The sequence below is a fragment of the Monodon monoceros genome, unplaced genomic scaffold (genome assembly GCF_005190385.1).
Source record: "Monodon monoceros isolate NGI ecotype Baffin Bay Population unplaced genomic scaffold, NGI_Narwhal_1 Super_Scaffold_21, whole genome shotgun sequence".
In the NCBI taxonomy this organism is placed as follows: Eukaryota; Metazoa; Chordata; class Mammalia; order Artiodactyla; family Monodontidae; genus Monodon; species Monodon monoceros.
In genome coordinates this window covers 13,172,413-13,186,898 of record NW_021703778.1, presented here as the reverse complement: position 1 = coordinate 13,186,898, position 14,486 = coordinate 13,172,413, and the positions used below count along the sequence as shown (strand labels likewise).

General features: G+C 40.5%; 1 protein-coding gene across 1 annotated transcript in view; it reads right to left on the bottom strand.

Moving 5' to 3' along the window:
* Nucleotides 1–14,486, bottom strand: part of LOC114903784 — a 143,498-nt gene that overhangs the window by 127,906 nt on the left and 1,106 nt on the right. The window lies entirely within an intron of this gene.

Here is a 14,486-nt window from a genome sequence, read left to right as displayed (position 1 = left end):
GATCACCCACTGGCCAGCTGGCATTGAAGACACATCACGGTGGAGGATGGGGCACTGATAGCCTCTGGCATGAGGTGGTGGTACAATTATTAAAATGTGCATGGCATGAAGGGGGGTTGCATACTGGTGACAGGGAATGCACTGGTGAGTGCAGTATCTCAGGAGTTTGAGAGACAAGAAAGTAGTCATTAGAAGGCTGTTGCTGGGAATTCCCTGGTGGTCCAGTGGTTAGGACTCCGTGCTTCCACTGCAGGGGGCAAGGGTTTGATCCCTGGTCAGGGAACTAAGATCTCTCAAGCAGTGTGGCCAAAAAAAAAAAAAAAAAAAAGGCTGTTGCTGAGGACAATGGATGCACCAGAGAAAGTCACTGAAAGACTGAGGTTAATTAATCAGTTAGAGGTGAGTGTGAAGTCAGACAGCCTCTTTGGCACCATTTAAAGAGACTCTCATCTCCTATGAGTGGAGACCAGAAGAGGCTGAGGCTCAAGCCAGGACTCAATTATTATAGGAGTAGCTGAGCTTCAGAAGAGGCTGAATCTGCTTGGCCAATCTGCTGCTTAAGAACAGGGCCCGTTAGGAAGGAGTTGACCCTAAGGCATGTGATGGGAACACCTTGACTCCCACATTCTCCCCAGCCCCTGGGCCTGCACTTCACCCTGTGAAAGGCCAGCACTCCCTCCTTGCTTGAAGATGATGCAGAGTCCTTTGCCTTGCAAGAACAAAGGCATTTCCCTCAGACCCAACCCCACCTCCCTTCTGGCCCTCAGACAAATAAGTAGGGTTAAGTCTACTTAACCTACATAGCCCAGCCTGCTAAGGGAGAGAAGAGATTATGCCCCTCAAAGGAGCCTCGGGACCAAGCTCGCATGTACCATCAGAAGCCAGGAGAGTGTTTGGATCAAAGGGTGTTGGATCAAAGTCAGTGGAAGACAAAGATGGATAAAGGAAAGGTGATCAATATGGACAACCCTATGACACAGGATTTAACCCTTACAAGCATCCTGGAAGATAACGTCAGCACATGCCGGGATGGCTCTGAGAAGCTTGTAGGAAACCTGTCTGCATTCGGTGAAGAGGGAATGCCAGAACTGCCACAGCAGACAGGAAAATAAAGACCCCAAAGGTTCAGAGGAACGTTCTAGAGAGGATATACTATGTCAGGTCAGCAAACTCACCCAGGGGACCCTCCTTAATAAAGGGAAAGCACTGGGATGAGAGGCACCAATATCACAGTCAAGGTCAAGGTCAGTGTGGCTGTCTTCTGTGGGCTGGGCTGACATTGGGAATGCTCTTACAGAACTGGGCTCCATGATAGCAATCGGGGTGTTAGTCTTGGAGTGGTGGAGGGCAGGTTGTGGGCAATGACGGTAATCACTGGCAAGGTTAGATTGAAGGTGTGGGGGAGGGTGGGTGTCTGACCCACTGAGATATGGAGATGCTTCACAGAACATAACATCCTTAGGGACAAGTTGGATAAACAGCCAATAGGCATAGTGCTCAAACTACACATCAAAAGACATCAAGGATGAGATCCTCAGGGACTGAGGGAAGTCACCCCAATAAAAAATTACTACACTCTGCCTAGTTGCTGGATCTGAGCCATTCCTCAGGCTGGGAACCCACTGATTGAAGGTTGGCTGGGTCCCAGGAGGAAGAATCCTGACACTCATGGTATTTATGATGAAGATTCTCCCAGTCCTTCCCTCAAAGGGACATATAATCATTTACTCCAGTACAGTGGGTGTGGAACCTGAAGAGTGCTAGCAGGCATTGGCTATTTTCTTAGTGATGGGAAGTGTGAGATGCAATACTTTGCCAGTTACTTTTGGAAGGGATGCTCCCAACCACAGGATTCCTTATAACTTCACCAATATGGTGAGGCTGGGACCAGATGCCCGGCACTTCGGTACTCTTCCACGTGGCCTCTTTCTCCAAATGATATCTCATCATTCAGGGCCTCTCCATGGGGCCTCTCTCTCAATCTGACTGCAACCACATGAGACCCTGACATCAATCAAGGCATTGCTCAGCTGAGTCCATGGAGTCAAGAGAGAGAATAAAAGGACTGTTTTAAGCCACCGAGTTTTAGAGTGGTTTATTACACAATAGAGAACTAAAACAAGAACTTAGTACCTGAAAATGGTGTCTGCCTTGACGACACACTAAAACATGTGGCATTAGCTTTGGGACCAAGATGGAGCTCCTTGAAGAGATCAAAGTGAAGGCCTGAAAGACAGCAATGAAATTGCTATTGGAGACTGAAGTATAATAATATATATAATATATAGTAAGTATAACTCAGGGGAACCTGAGTATTATGACATCATAACAGCATGTTGTGCAAACACATGCATGACACACACCATGGTGAAACTGTCACCTGCAGTCAGGTGGGAAATAGAAAAGGTACCTAAGGAACTCATGAGTCTGGCTGAGGCTACTTATAGGCAGACTGTTGAAAGCACCAACTGTTTTTGTTTTGTTTTGTTTTTGTTTTTAGCTGCCTATGAAAAGTACATGGGAAGTAAGATTTAAAAAAAAAAAAAGGAAGTATATAGTTTTTGAGCAGATTTAGAGAAAATATAAAGCAACCAGGATATATTGGGTTTTAAGGCAATGCTCAAGGTAAGAAATGGACTCAGAGGGGAAAAAAATCAAATCTAGGACATGGAAAGTAAAATATGCCTCAGTGTCAAGTTCAGATTAAGGGTGGGACTGTGAGACACTTTGGCGAAACCTCAGGAAGATTTTAGGTGATGCGTCATAAAGCCTCTCAGCTGAACAAAGAGCCTTCTAAGAATCCTCTGGGCGTGCCTCATACGTCCTCTCACCCAGACAACAGGGCTTCTAGGAATGAATCCTAAGGAAGTTGTCCCAGAGGAACTTCACATGCCAGTTTCAGAAAGAAGTGTAGCTGTGGCTTGTACCCAATGGAGTTGATTGTGATTCGATACCAAAAAAAAAAAAAAGCACAATGTTTTAAATGAACTGAATCTATTTGGACTGAAAGGGATAGAGTCAGTTCATAATGAAAAGAGGTCTTAGGAACCTCAAACTTCTACAGGCAGTAAGCAGGCTAAGAAAGCTGCTTAGCTTCTAAGAGGGGCCATTTACTATGGAAAAGGAAGGACGACTCAGGGCAGAGCCAAGAGGCTTGGGAGCTATTCCTACAGATCAGGCCTGGTCTAAAAGCACTGGGAACGTGTGCCCTGCTGGATTTCAGAAGCACTATGAACCATGACTGCAATGTGCCTACCGTTCCCCCCTTGTGACTATCCCAGTTTTCCTGTTCCTCCCGCATCATTGTTGGGTGAATGTTGAGCAGGTAACTTCTCTCTTTACTTTACAGTTCTTCAGAGCAAGAAGAACCTACTGAGGAGCCACATCCAAGGAAACACACTTGAGAGGATCCATCAATGCCTACACCTGATTTAGATGATGAGCTCCTAGATTCAAGTTGATGCCATTATGGGATGAGACTTGTGGTCTTGGGAAAAGGGACGAGTTGCATTTTGTGTGAGGGAGGAATGTGAATTGTGGCCAGAAGGTGGACAGTGGCAGTTATTCTTCAAGGACAGCCCTGAATAATTCTGCCCCTCCCTGCATGTGCCTACTGCTGCTCCCATCCGAGACAAAACTTCTGTCCCATTGATCTGGGTTGGGGCCTGTGACTGCTTTCATTAACAGAACGCAAGGAGGTGATATTCTGGGACTTTGGAACCTAAGCATTAAGAAGGCCAAGCAGGGCTTCCCTGGTGGCGCAGTGGTTGAGAGTCCGCCTGCCGATGCAGGGGGCACGGGTTCGTGCCCCGGTCCGGGAGGATCCCACATGCCGCGGAGCGGCTGGGCCCGTGAGCCATGGCCGCTGAGCCTGCGCGTCCGGAGCCTGTGCTCCGCAACGGGAGAGGCCACAACAGTGAGAGGCCCGCATGCCGCAAAAAAAAAAAAAAAAAAAGAAGGCCAAGCAGCTTCCAGTTCTTCCCTCTTTGACCCTTAAGACAACATGTAAGAAGTTCTGGCTATCTTGCTGGATGGAGTGGCCACATGGAGGAGCACTGAGGCATCTGGACATCCAGCCCAGCCCCGTTTGACTGCAAAAGATTCTACACAGCACCAGTAGAGGAGACCCCCAGATGAGCCCAGGCAAACCACAAAATATGAACTATAACTAAATGATAATAACTAAGTTTGGGGGTAGTTTGTTACGCAGAGACAGATAACAAAACAGTCAGGGTAAGGAGGCCTGGGGAAGGGAGATGTGGACAAGCCAGTGGTAGTGGACGTGAAACGTGAAGTTCTTTGTACTGTATGTTAGTTCCCACAAGAGAGCAACCACCAAGGAAGAGACACTCACGGAACGCCTCAGCCAGTTCACACCAGCCAGCAGCTATCATCCACCATCCCAGTGGTGATTCAGTGAGCTCCTGAATGGAACAGCTGTGGTGCTAGGAATGAGGCTATGGAAGGGACCAACAGCATGGGCCGCCATTCACCAAGGCTGAGACAGTTGCTGTCACTGCTGAATGTTCATTCCGCCAAAAACAGAGACTAACACCAAGCAGCCCTCAATACGGCAACCGGTCAAGGACACCATCTGGTCACCTGATGGCAGGATGGACCCCCTGCACCCTGACTGGGGCAGTGACTCCTGACTCTGATACATGCTCCAGGTACAGGCTTCCCTTTGACACCCATACAACCTAAACTACACCACTATCAAAGGACTGGTGCTTCATCAGTGACTTGGGGCCACACATAACATTACATCAAGCCACTTTCTTCAAAGAAGTTTGCAGCAGTGGACATATGACCACGGGATCAACTTATCCTTTCACTTACTGCATCACTCAGAAGCTGCTGGCCTGATAGAGCAGTGAGATGGCCACTTAAAAACATAACTGAGCCAAAGTCAAAGCCAGCTTGGAGGTGATACCCTGGATAGCTGCTCCTTGGGACATGGTATACACCCCAAATCAATGACCATTATATGGTACTGTGTCAACAGTACATAGAATACATGGGAACCAAGGTTTGGATGTAGGCGTGGAACATGTTACCATCACTTCCAGTAACCTACTTAAGAAATTTGTATCCACAATTCTAGGCAGAATGCTTCCACCAAGGGACACAGCAAGACTGTCCATAAACTTAAAGCATGGCTGCCTCCAAGTCATTTCCGGCTCTTTTTGCCAAGAGACCAGCAGGCAAGGAAAGTAATTATCAATCTGTAAAGAGTACTCATCAGGGGGTGAAAGGATTGCTCCTTCCCTGTGAGGACAGGAAAGAATACACTGACAGCCCGGTGACTCACTGTGGTGTTTCTTGGGATGCCTCTCTCCAATTTTGATGGTAAATAGAGAACTGCAGAATTGACAGCCAATGAAGGGCATGATGAGCATGAGTTCAGACCCCTCAAGGGTGAGAGTCAAGATCAATCCATCAGATAAGCTTCCAAGACCAGAAGAGGTGACAGCAGAGGGTAAAGACGGAGATGATGAGGGTCAATTACAGCCTCAAGACCAGCTGCAATGGCCAGAGCCATAATTCATCCCACTAACCTTCCTCTTGTGAATTTCCCAGAAAAAGAGACTATCCAGCATCGTGGAGAAGATGTTCCCAGATGGGATGAACTTACTATATGAAGCAAGTGAATCCAATCAGTAGAAGGGGTCAACTATAGTGGACCCTCAGCACCAAGGACATATTTCTTCTGTTGCTGGTAGTGTCGGCTGTTGACAACTCATAGCTTCATCACTCTTCAGGAATTGCCCGTGGCCAAAGAAAGATGCTTTGCCCAAGGCTCTGACCCCTCCCCATGGATTGTCCACATCCAGTGACTGCTTGATATGGAGACACAGAGGCCTCTGTATTGATTTGGGATATCTCTGAAAGGCCTTCTCAGTTCCAGAGTTCCCTGTGGTATTGGTTAGGGTCTCTGCTGTAACTGAATCTCATTTTAACTCTTCCCTCAGCCCAATCTCATTTTTCCTTAGCGCACTTCACCTCTTGTACCCAAATCTCAGCATCTCAGTATGTTTCCCTGGGAACCTGATTTGCTGCAACTTGCTAAATAAATCCAAGTTTTTATTAATGTAGACAGCCATCTCTACAAGATAATTCCACGTTTTTGTTTTCCACCAAAATCCAGCCAAGTTCTCCCTGACTTCAGGCTATACTACAAAGCTACAGTAATCAAGACAGTATGGTACTGGCACAGAAACAGAAAGATAGATCAATGGAACAGGATAGAAAGCCCAGAGATAAACCCACGCACATATGGTCACCTTATCTTTGATAAAGGAGGCAGGAATGTACAGTGGAGAAAGGACACCCTCTTCAATAAGTGGTGCTGGGAAAACTGGACAGCTACATGTAAAAGTATGAGATTAGATCACTCCCTAACACCATACACAAAAATAAGCTCAAAATGGATTAAAGACCTAAATGTAAGGCCAGAAACTATCAAACTCTTAGAGGAAAACATAGGCAGAACGCTCTATGACATAAATCACAGCAAGATCCTTTTTGACCCACCTCCTAGAGAAATGGAAATAAAAACAAAAATAAATAAATGGGACTTAATGAAACTTCAAAGCTTTTGCACAGCAAAGGAAACCACAAACAAGACGAAAAGACAACGCTCAGAATGGGAGAAAGTGTTTGCAAATGAGGCAACTGACAAAGGATTAATCTCCAAAATTTACCAGCAGCTCATGCAGCTCAATAACAAAAAAACAAACAACCCAATCCAAAAATGGGCAGAAGACCTAAACAGACACTTCTCCAAAGAAGATATACAGACTTCCAACAAACACATGAAAGAATGCTCAACATCATTAATCATTAGAGAAATGCAAATCAAAACTACAATGAGATATCATCTCACACCAGTCAGAATGGCCATCATGAAAAAATCTAGAAACAATAAATGCTGGAGAGGGTGTGGAGAAAAGGGAACCTTCTTGCACTGTTGGTGGGAATGTAAATTGATACAGCCACTGTGGAGAACAGTATGGAGGTTCCTTAAAAAACTACAAATAGAACTACCATATGACCCAGCAATCCCACTACTGGGCATATACCCTGAGAAAACCAAAATTCAAAGAGTCATGTACCAAAATGTGCATTGCAGCTCTATTTACAATAGCCAGGATATGGAAACAACCTAAGTGTCCATCATCAGATGAATGGATAAAGAAGATGTGGCACATATATACAATGGAATATTACTCAGCCATAAAGAGAAACGAAATTGAGCTATTTGTAATGAGGTGGATAGACCTAGAGTCTGTCATACAGAGTGAAGTAAGTCAGAAAGAGAAAGACAAATACCGTATGCTAACACATATATATGGAATTTAAGAAAAAAAAATGTCATGAAGAACCTAGGGGTAAGACAGGAATAAAGACACAGACCTACTAGAGAATGAGTTGAGGATATGGGGAGGGGGAAGGGTAAGCTGTGACAAAGCGAGAGAGAGGCATGGACATTTATACACTACCAAACGTAAGGTAGATAGCTAGTGGGAAGCAGCCGCATAGCACAGGGATATCAGCTCGGTGCTTTGTGACTGCCTGGAGGGGTGGGATAGGGAGGGTGGGAGGGAGGGAGACGAAAGAGGGAAGAGATATGGCAACATATGTATATGTATAACTGATTCACTTTGTTATAAAGCAGAAACTAACACACAATTGTAAAGCAATTATACTCCAATAAAGATGTAAAAAAAAAAAAAATCCAGCCAAGTTCAAGAGTACTCATTATTTTGGGTCCTCCCCAACTCTTGCAAGTGTTAGCCTAAAATTTTTGCCAATCTGGTGCCTGCAAAGTGGTAAGTCATTCCATATATAATTTACATTCTCCTGATTACTAATGAAATTTAGCATCTTTTCATTTGCTTAGAGGCCACTTGGATTTTCTGTTCACATCTACTGCCCATTTTTCTATTAGGTATTTTTCTCCTCTTCTTCTTCCTCCACTTCCTCCCTCTTTTTAAAAATAATCTATATATGATCCAGTGTCCGTTTTATGAATTACAACTCTTGGCTTTACCATTTAATTTCTTTAAGAGTGTCTTTGGATGAATATAACCTCTTAATTTTGAGGTAATCACACTTATCAACCTTTACCTTTGTAATGAGTGGGACTTTTTTTCTTTTTTTTGTCTTGCTTAAGATAGTCCCTACCATGAGGTCGTGAAGATATTTATCCGTATTATCTTCTAAAAGCATTATTGTTTCATTTTTCACACTTAAGTCTGTGATTCACTTGGAATTGACTTTTTTGTGTGTGGTGTGAGGTAAGGATCCAATTTTCGTTCTTTCCATATAGATAACCAATTGTTCCCATACCATATATTGGAAATGCAGTCCTTTCCCCACTGTTCTGCAGGGCTACCTTATTTTTTTAAATAGACTTTATTTTTTAGAGCAGTTTTATATTTGTAAAAAAACTGAGAAGATAATGCAGAGAACTCACATACCCCACATTCAGTATCCCCTGTTATTAACACCTTACATTAATATAGTACATTTGCTACAATTCATAAACCAACATTGGCACATTATTATTACTGAAGTCCACAGGTTATTCAGATTTCCTTAGTTTTTGCCTAATGTCTTTATTCCATCCAGCATACCACATCACATTTACTTGTCTTGTCTCCTTAGATTCCTCTTGGCTGTGACAATTTCTCAAACATCTCTTGTTTTTGAGGACCTTGACAGTTTTAAGGAGTACTGGTCAAGTATTCTGTAGGATGACCTTCCATTGACATTGATCTGATGTTTTCATCATGAATAGACTGGGATTATGGGTTTGGAAGAGGAAGAGCACAGAGGTAAAGTGTCACTATATAAGGGTACCAACTATCAATGTGACTTGTCACTACTGAGGTCCTTGTTCCCCTGGCTGAGGCAGTGTTTGTTGGGTTTCTCCACTATAATGCTATTCTTTCCTCACCCCCACCCCCGGGGAACTTTCCATATTGTACTCTTTGGAAGAAAATCACTATGCATAGCACACACTTAAGGAGTGGGGAGTTATGCTCCCCCCGCCACCCCTCCCTGAGCACCTACCTTCTTAAAAAATTAAATGTCCTTAAGTATGTTTCTTAAATAAGTAGGCCACTGGAAACAATTGCATCAATATCCTATTTTCTTATATGTTTTATAATAGGTCTTATATAACAAGGGGAAACAAATCCCCTAAATATAATTTCTAAGATTGTGGTAAAAATATACATTACATAAATTTGACCATCTTAATCCTTTTAAGTGTACAGTTCATAGCGTTAAGTACATTCAGTTTGTTGTGCAACCAATCTCCAGAACTCTTTTCATCTTGCAAAACTGAAACTCTATACCCATTAAACGGCACTTCTACATTCCCCTGCTTCCCCCAGCCTCTGGCAGCCACCATCCATCCTACTTTCTGTTTCTGAATTTGACTATTCTAGGTACCGCATATGAGTGTCATCATGCAGTATTTGTATTTTTGTGACAAACTTATTTCACTTAACATAATATCATCGAGGTTCATCCATGTTGTAGTGTATGTCAGAATGGCCTTCCTTTTCAAGGCAAAATAATATTCCATTGTATGTATGTTCCACGTTTTGCTTATCCATTCATCTGTCAATGGACATTTGGGTTGCTTCCACATTTTAGCTACTGTGAATAATTCTACTATGAACATGGGTGTACAAATATCTCTTTGACACCCTGCTTTCAATCCTTTTGGGTATGTACCCAGAAGCAGAATTGTTGAATTTTATAGTAATTCTTTTTTTTTTTTTTTTTTTTGCGGTAGGCGGGCCTCTCACTGTTGTGGCCTCTCCCGTTGCGGAGCACAGGCTCCAGATGCGCAGGCTCAGCGGCCATGGCTCACGGGCCCAGCTGCTCCGCGGCATGTGGGATCTTCCCGGACCGGGGCATGAACCCGTGTCCCCTGCATCGGCAGGCGGACTCCCAACCACTACGCCACTAGGGAAGCCCAGTAATTCTATTTTTAATTTTTTGAGGAACCACCATACTATTTTCCATAGTGGCTGTACCATCTTATGTTCCCACCAGCAATGCACAAAGCTTTCAGTTTCTCCACATCCTCACCAACACTTGTTATTTTCTGCTTGTTGTTGTTGTCTTTCAGGATAGCCAACCTCATGTATATGAGGTAATATCTATTGTGGTTTTCATTTGCATTTCCCTAATGGTTAGTGATGTTGAGCTTTTTCTCATGCACTTATTGGCTGTTTGTATGTCTTCTTTAAAGAAATTTCTACTCAAATCCTTTGTCCATTTTTAAATTGTTTTTTTTGTTTTTTGTAGTGGTTGAGGTGTAGGAGTTCTGTATATATTCTATATATATATGTATATATATATATATATATATATATATGGTATTAAATCTTTATCAGATATATTATTTGCAAATATTTTGTTCCATTCTGTGGGCTGCCTTTTCACTCTACTGACAGTGCCCTTTGTTTGCAAAGAAGGTTTTAATTCTGATGTAGTTCAATTAATCTATTTTCATTCTTGTTGTTTGTGCTTTTGGTGTCACATCCAAGAAATATAACCACATCCAATGTCATGAAGCTTTCCCCCTATGTGTTCTTCTAAGAGTTGTATAATTTTAGCTCTTACACTTAGGTATTCTGATTTACTTTGAGTTGATTTTTATATGTGGTGTAAAGTAGGGGCCCAACTTCATTCTTTTGCATGTGGATATCCAGTTTTCTTCACACCATTTATTGAAAAGACTGTCTTTTCCACATTAAACGGTCTGGGCACTCATTGAGAATCATTGACCATACCCACAAAGGCTTATATCTGAGTTCCCTATTCTCCCTCAATGTTAATTTTAAGAGAGAAAAAATTTTCAAAATTTTATATACAGTATGAGTTCAGGTATTATTTTTATGTTATAAAAAATGTTATTTAACAAATAAAAATAATACATGTTCATTACAGATAATAAAGAACTTACTTATAGAAAGTAAAGTATAAAAAAGACAAAAATCACTGATAATCTTATTTTGGTGTATTCTTATTTTGGTGTAATCTTATTTTGGTATAGATCTATAAATATTTCTTGATGGTATTCACCATCAAGAAATATTTGTAGATCATCTATGTAAGTAATTCAGTCTCATTACAAAATTGGGATCATGCTTTTTGATAGTTTTGAATCTAGCTTCTTATACCTAATGCAATATTTTAACATTGTCCAAAGACTTTTTTTCCTGAAACACATTTTGTAAATGGCTGTATAGTATTCCAATGTTTAAATAACATACCATAGTTTATTTCACCATTTCCACTAGTGTTGCATATTTTATCTTGTTTGTAATTTCTCACTATTATAAATAATGTTGCAGTAAACATCACTGTACTTAAATTTGTACATATACTTATTATTATAACCTTAGGCATACACTACTTTAATAATAACAATGAAGAATTTTGCTAGAAGAAAGTAAAAACTTTGCTCTAGATTCTTATATGTTGACTCTTTCTAGAATGGCTTTCCTCAGTGGTATTCAAAACCGACTTTCCACAACTTTAAACATAGCTTTTTATCACAGAGATTAGATTTTCCTTTATAGTTATACATACTTTCAAAATAACAGGACCACTATTTGTGTTCCTCCAATGGTGGACTCCAGATTAAAATTCTTAAGATTTTAGAATATATTATTTGGGAAACCAAGGAGTCATCATCTCTTACTATACCTTTTGATCTCAAATCTCACCTTGGTTTTAAAGTTTAAAATGTATTTTCAAAACTAAAAAATTAATTTTAATGCCAAAATTTCTAGAAGGTTGTTTTTGTTTAATGTTTTTTAATGGGTGGGGGTAGAAGTGCATTTTATTTACTTATAGACAAAAGTAAACACTTCAAATAAATAGTAAATTTCTCATATTTTCTGGCTTAATAGCACAAATTTATTCTTCCCAAGTCTATCATAGATGATTAAGTCAAAAGTGAGTAGGCATGGAAAACTGATTTCTCATTTCCATTATTTTTCCCAATCTTTATGTGTAAATACTTATCTGATAGGGTTTGGTAGCAAATTTATTTTTGAGTCCTGATCTATGACAACTTAAAATTCACATTTCAACATAATAATCCATATGTTTACAATTTAAAAGTTACATTTTGGTGACTGGGATAAACACAAGAGGAGGTTTCTGGGATGCTAACATTATTTTACATATTGACCAAGATATTGATTACAAAGGTGTGTTTATTTTGTAAAAATTTCTTCAGTTGTACTCCTAATGATTTGTGCACATTTCGGTATGTATTTAAGCTTAATAAAGTGTTTCTTTTAAAATTATATTTTAAGAGTTTTCTTAAGGATATGAGTCTCTACATTTTGTAGTTTAAATACTGAACAATGAAAATTCGAGTGGCTTCTCTTAAAAATTTAAGCTATGAAAACAATTTAAAACTGAGCTGTGTACCACGATTTTACAGATATAGTTTATTCTCACATCATTCTTGTAAGTTCAACAATTATTTTAAAAAGAGTGGATATATGTATAACTGACTCACTTTGCTGTACAGCAGAAACACATTTTAAATCAACTATACTCCAATAAAAATTAATTTTAAAAACCACAAATACATGTAAAATAACACACACACAATTTTCAATATGCAAAAACACAGACTGCATGGACACCACCAAAGGGGCTCAACATGAAGCACTTTAAATGAAGTGCTGCAGCTGATAAAATTAGCATTCTTAATTATGTAAAAGGTTTCAACTTCTTAAACTATTTTCTAGTTAAATGCATTATGGCTTCTTCTACCACCAATTTATCCCTGCTCTGCTGGTTATAGCAGTAAGTTGAACATTTCAGGCATCACTCCACCAAAATTCAGAGAAATAAAATTAAAATTCATGTTGGCATTACTCATTAGGATATATTATGAATGCAGAAAAAAGGTAGTTGTGTTTCTCTGGCAGCTTAACGTCTTATTCCCCCTAAACCTTGTATCATATGACATCAGATACAGGTGTTAACAAATGAACACAGAAACGTATTAGCCATGTGGTCTCCTCCCAACCTCCATTATCTAAAGAAATGCTACAATATAAAAAACACTTTAAATTATTAATTATTTTAAATCACATGACTATTACCTTCTCTAACAAGTTTGCATAAACCACAGCACTTGATTCACCTTTTACTGCATTACTTCAGTGAGTTTCCCTCTGATTTTATATATGAAGTTTAAGTATACAAATGTTTATCAGGAACATATTTACATGCTCAGATGCTCAGCAAAGCCTTTTAAATGCTCTTCAGCCTTTAACTAATGTCCTAAATGATCTCAACATATTCTGGGCTTGGTTGGTACTACAGACCCAAGAAACTAGGAACAAAATAACGCTCCCCAGAAATAGCATTTATTACAACATCTATACCCAATACACATTGTACAAAGCCAACACACCCATAAATAATTAAGCAATTTAAAAAAAATGTTTCCCACCTATCTTATCTGTATGCAACAGCCTAGCATGAAGAAGTTCACTAAGTACCTGCCCACATAATAAAATCAACTACTTACATTAGAGGGTGGTTTTGCAGCCCTCATCCCACCTCCATTCTCATGTAATCCTCTCTCTTTATGTTCTGGCCTCTAAATCCCATTAATCTCCCAAATAGGGTGAAGTAGAACATACTTAGAAATTTAGGATCAAGTTTAAAACTACCACCTAGGCATCTGTCAAGTGCAGATACTGGTATTCTCTCACAAAGGGGTCCTAAAATAGGGGTCTGTCTGGGCTCCCCAACTGCCAAACATCAGCCTGGGGTCCAAGAATCCCTAGACACCAGATAAGCCCCCATTGCTTGGCTTGAACCAATTCTTCTTTCTCTTTCTCTTCCATATTTTCTCTGGGCTATTCCAACCTGCCTTTATTTCTAATCTTGTCTTCTCTACACAAATGCTATCAAACTGTTTTCCAAAGACATGTTCCACATGAAGATTTCATGTTCCCACACAGTTTTCATTTCAATAAAATGAAGCGGCACATGACTTAATGCCCTTTCGTATTCCATGAATGTTCAGTGGGGTTTTTTCTTTCCTTCGTGAGATTTGGAACAAAATATTAATGACACTTCAGAAAAACCAATTAAAGTATCACCTTTGGTTTTAAATTAACGAATCAATCAAGTAGCTCTATTTTAGAGGAGAGAACTTCTGGGTAGGTAGTACAGGAGTGAGAAGCATGGGCTCTGAAGCCTGACAACTCGAGTTTAAATCTGCACTGTGCTAGGCACTAACTGTGACCAGGCAAATCACTCAATTGCACGGAGCCTCAGTTGGCTCACCAATACAATGGAAACAATAGGACCTCCCTGGGAGAGTTGTTGCACGGATCTCACACTTTCATCCAGGAAAGCACTTAGAATCGTGCCTAGCAAGTAGTAAGCACTCAAAAAATGTTAGCTTTTATTAATAT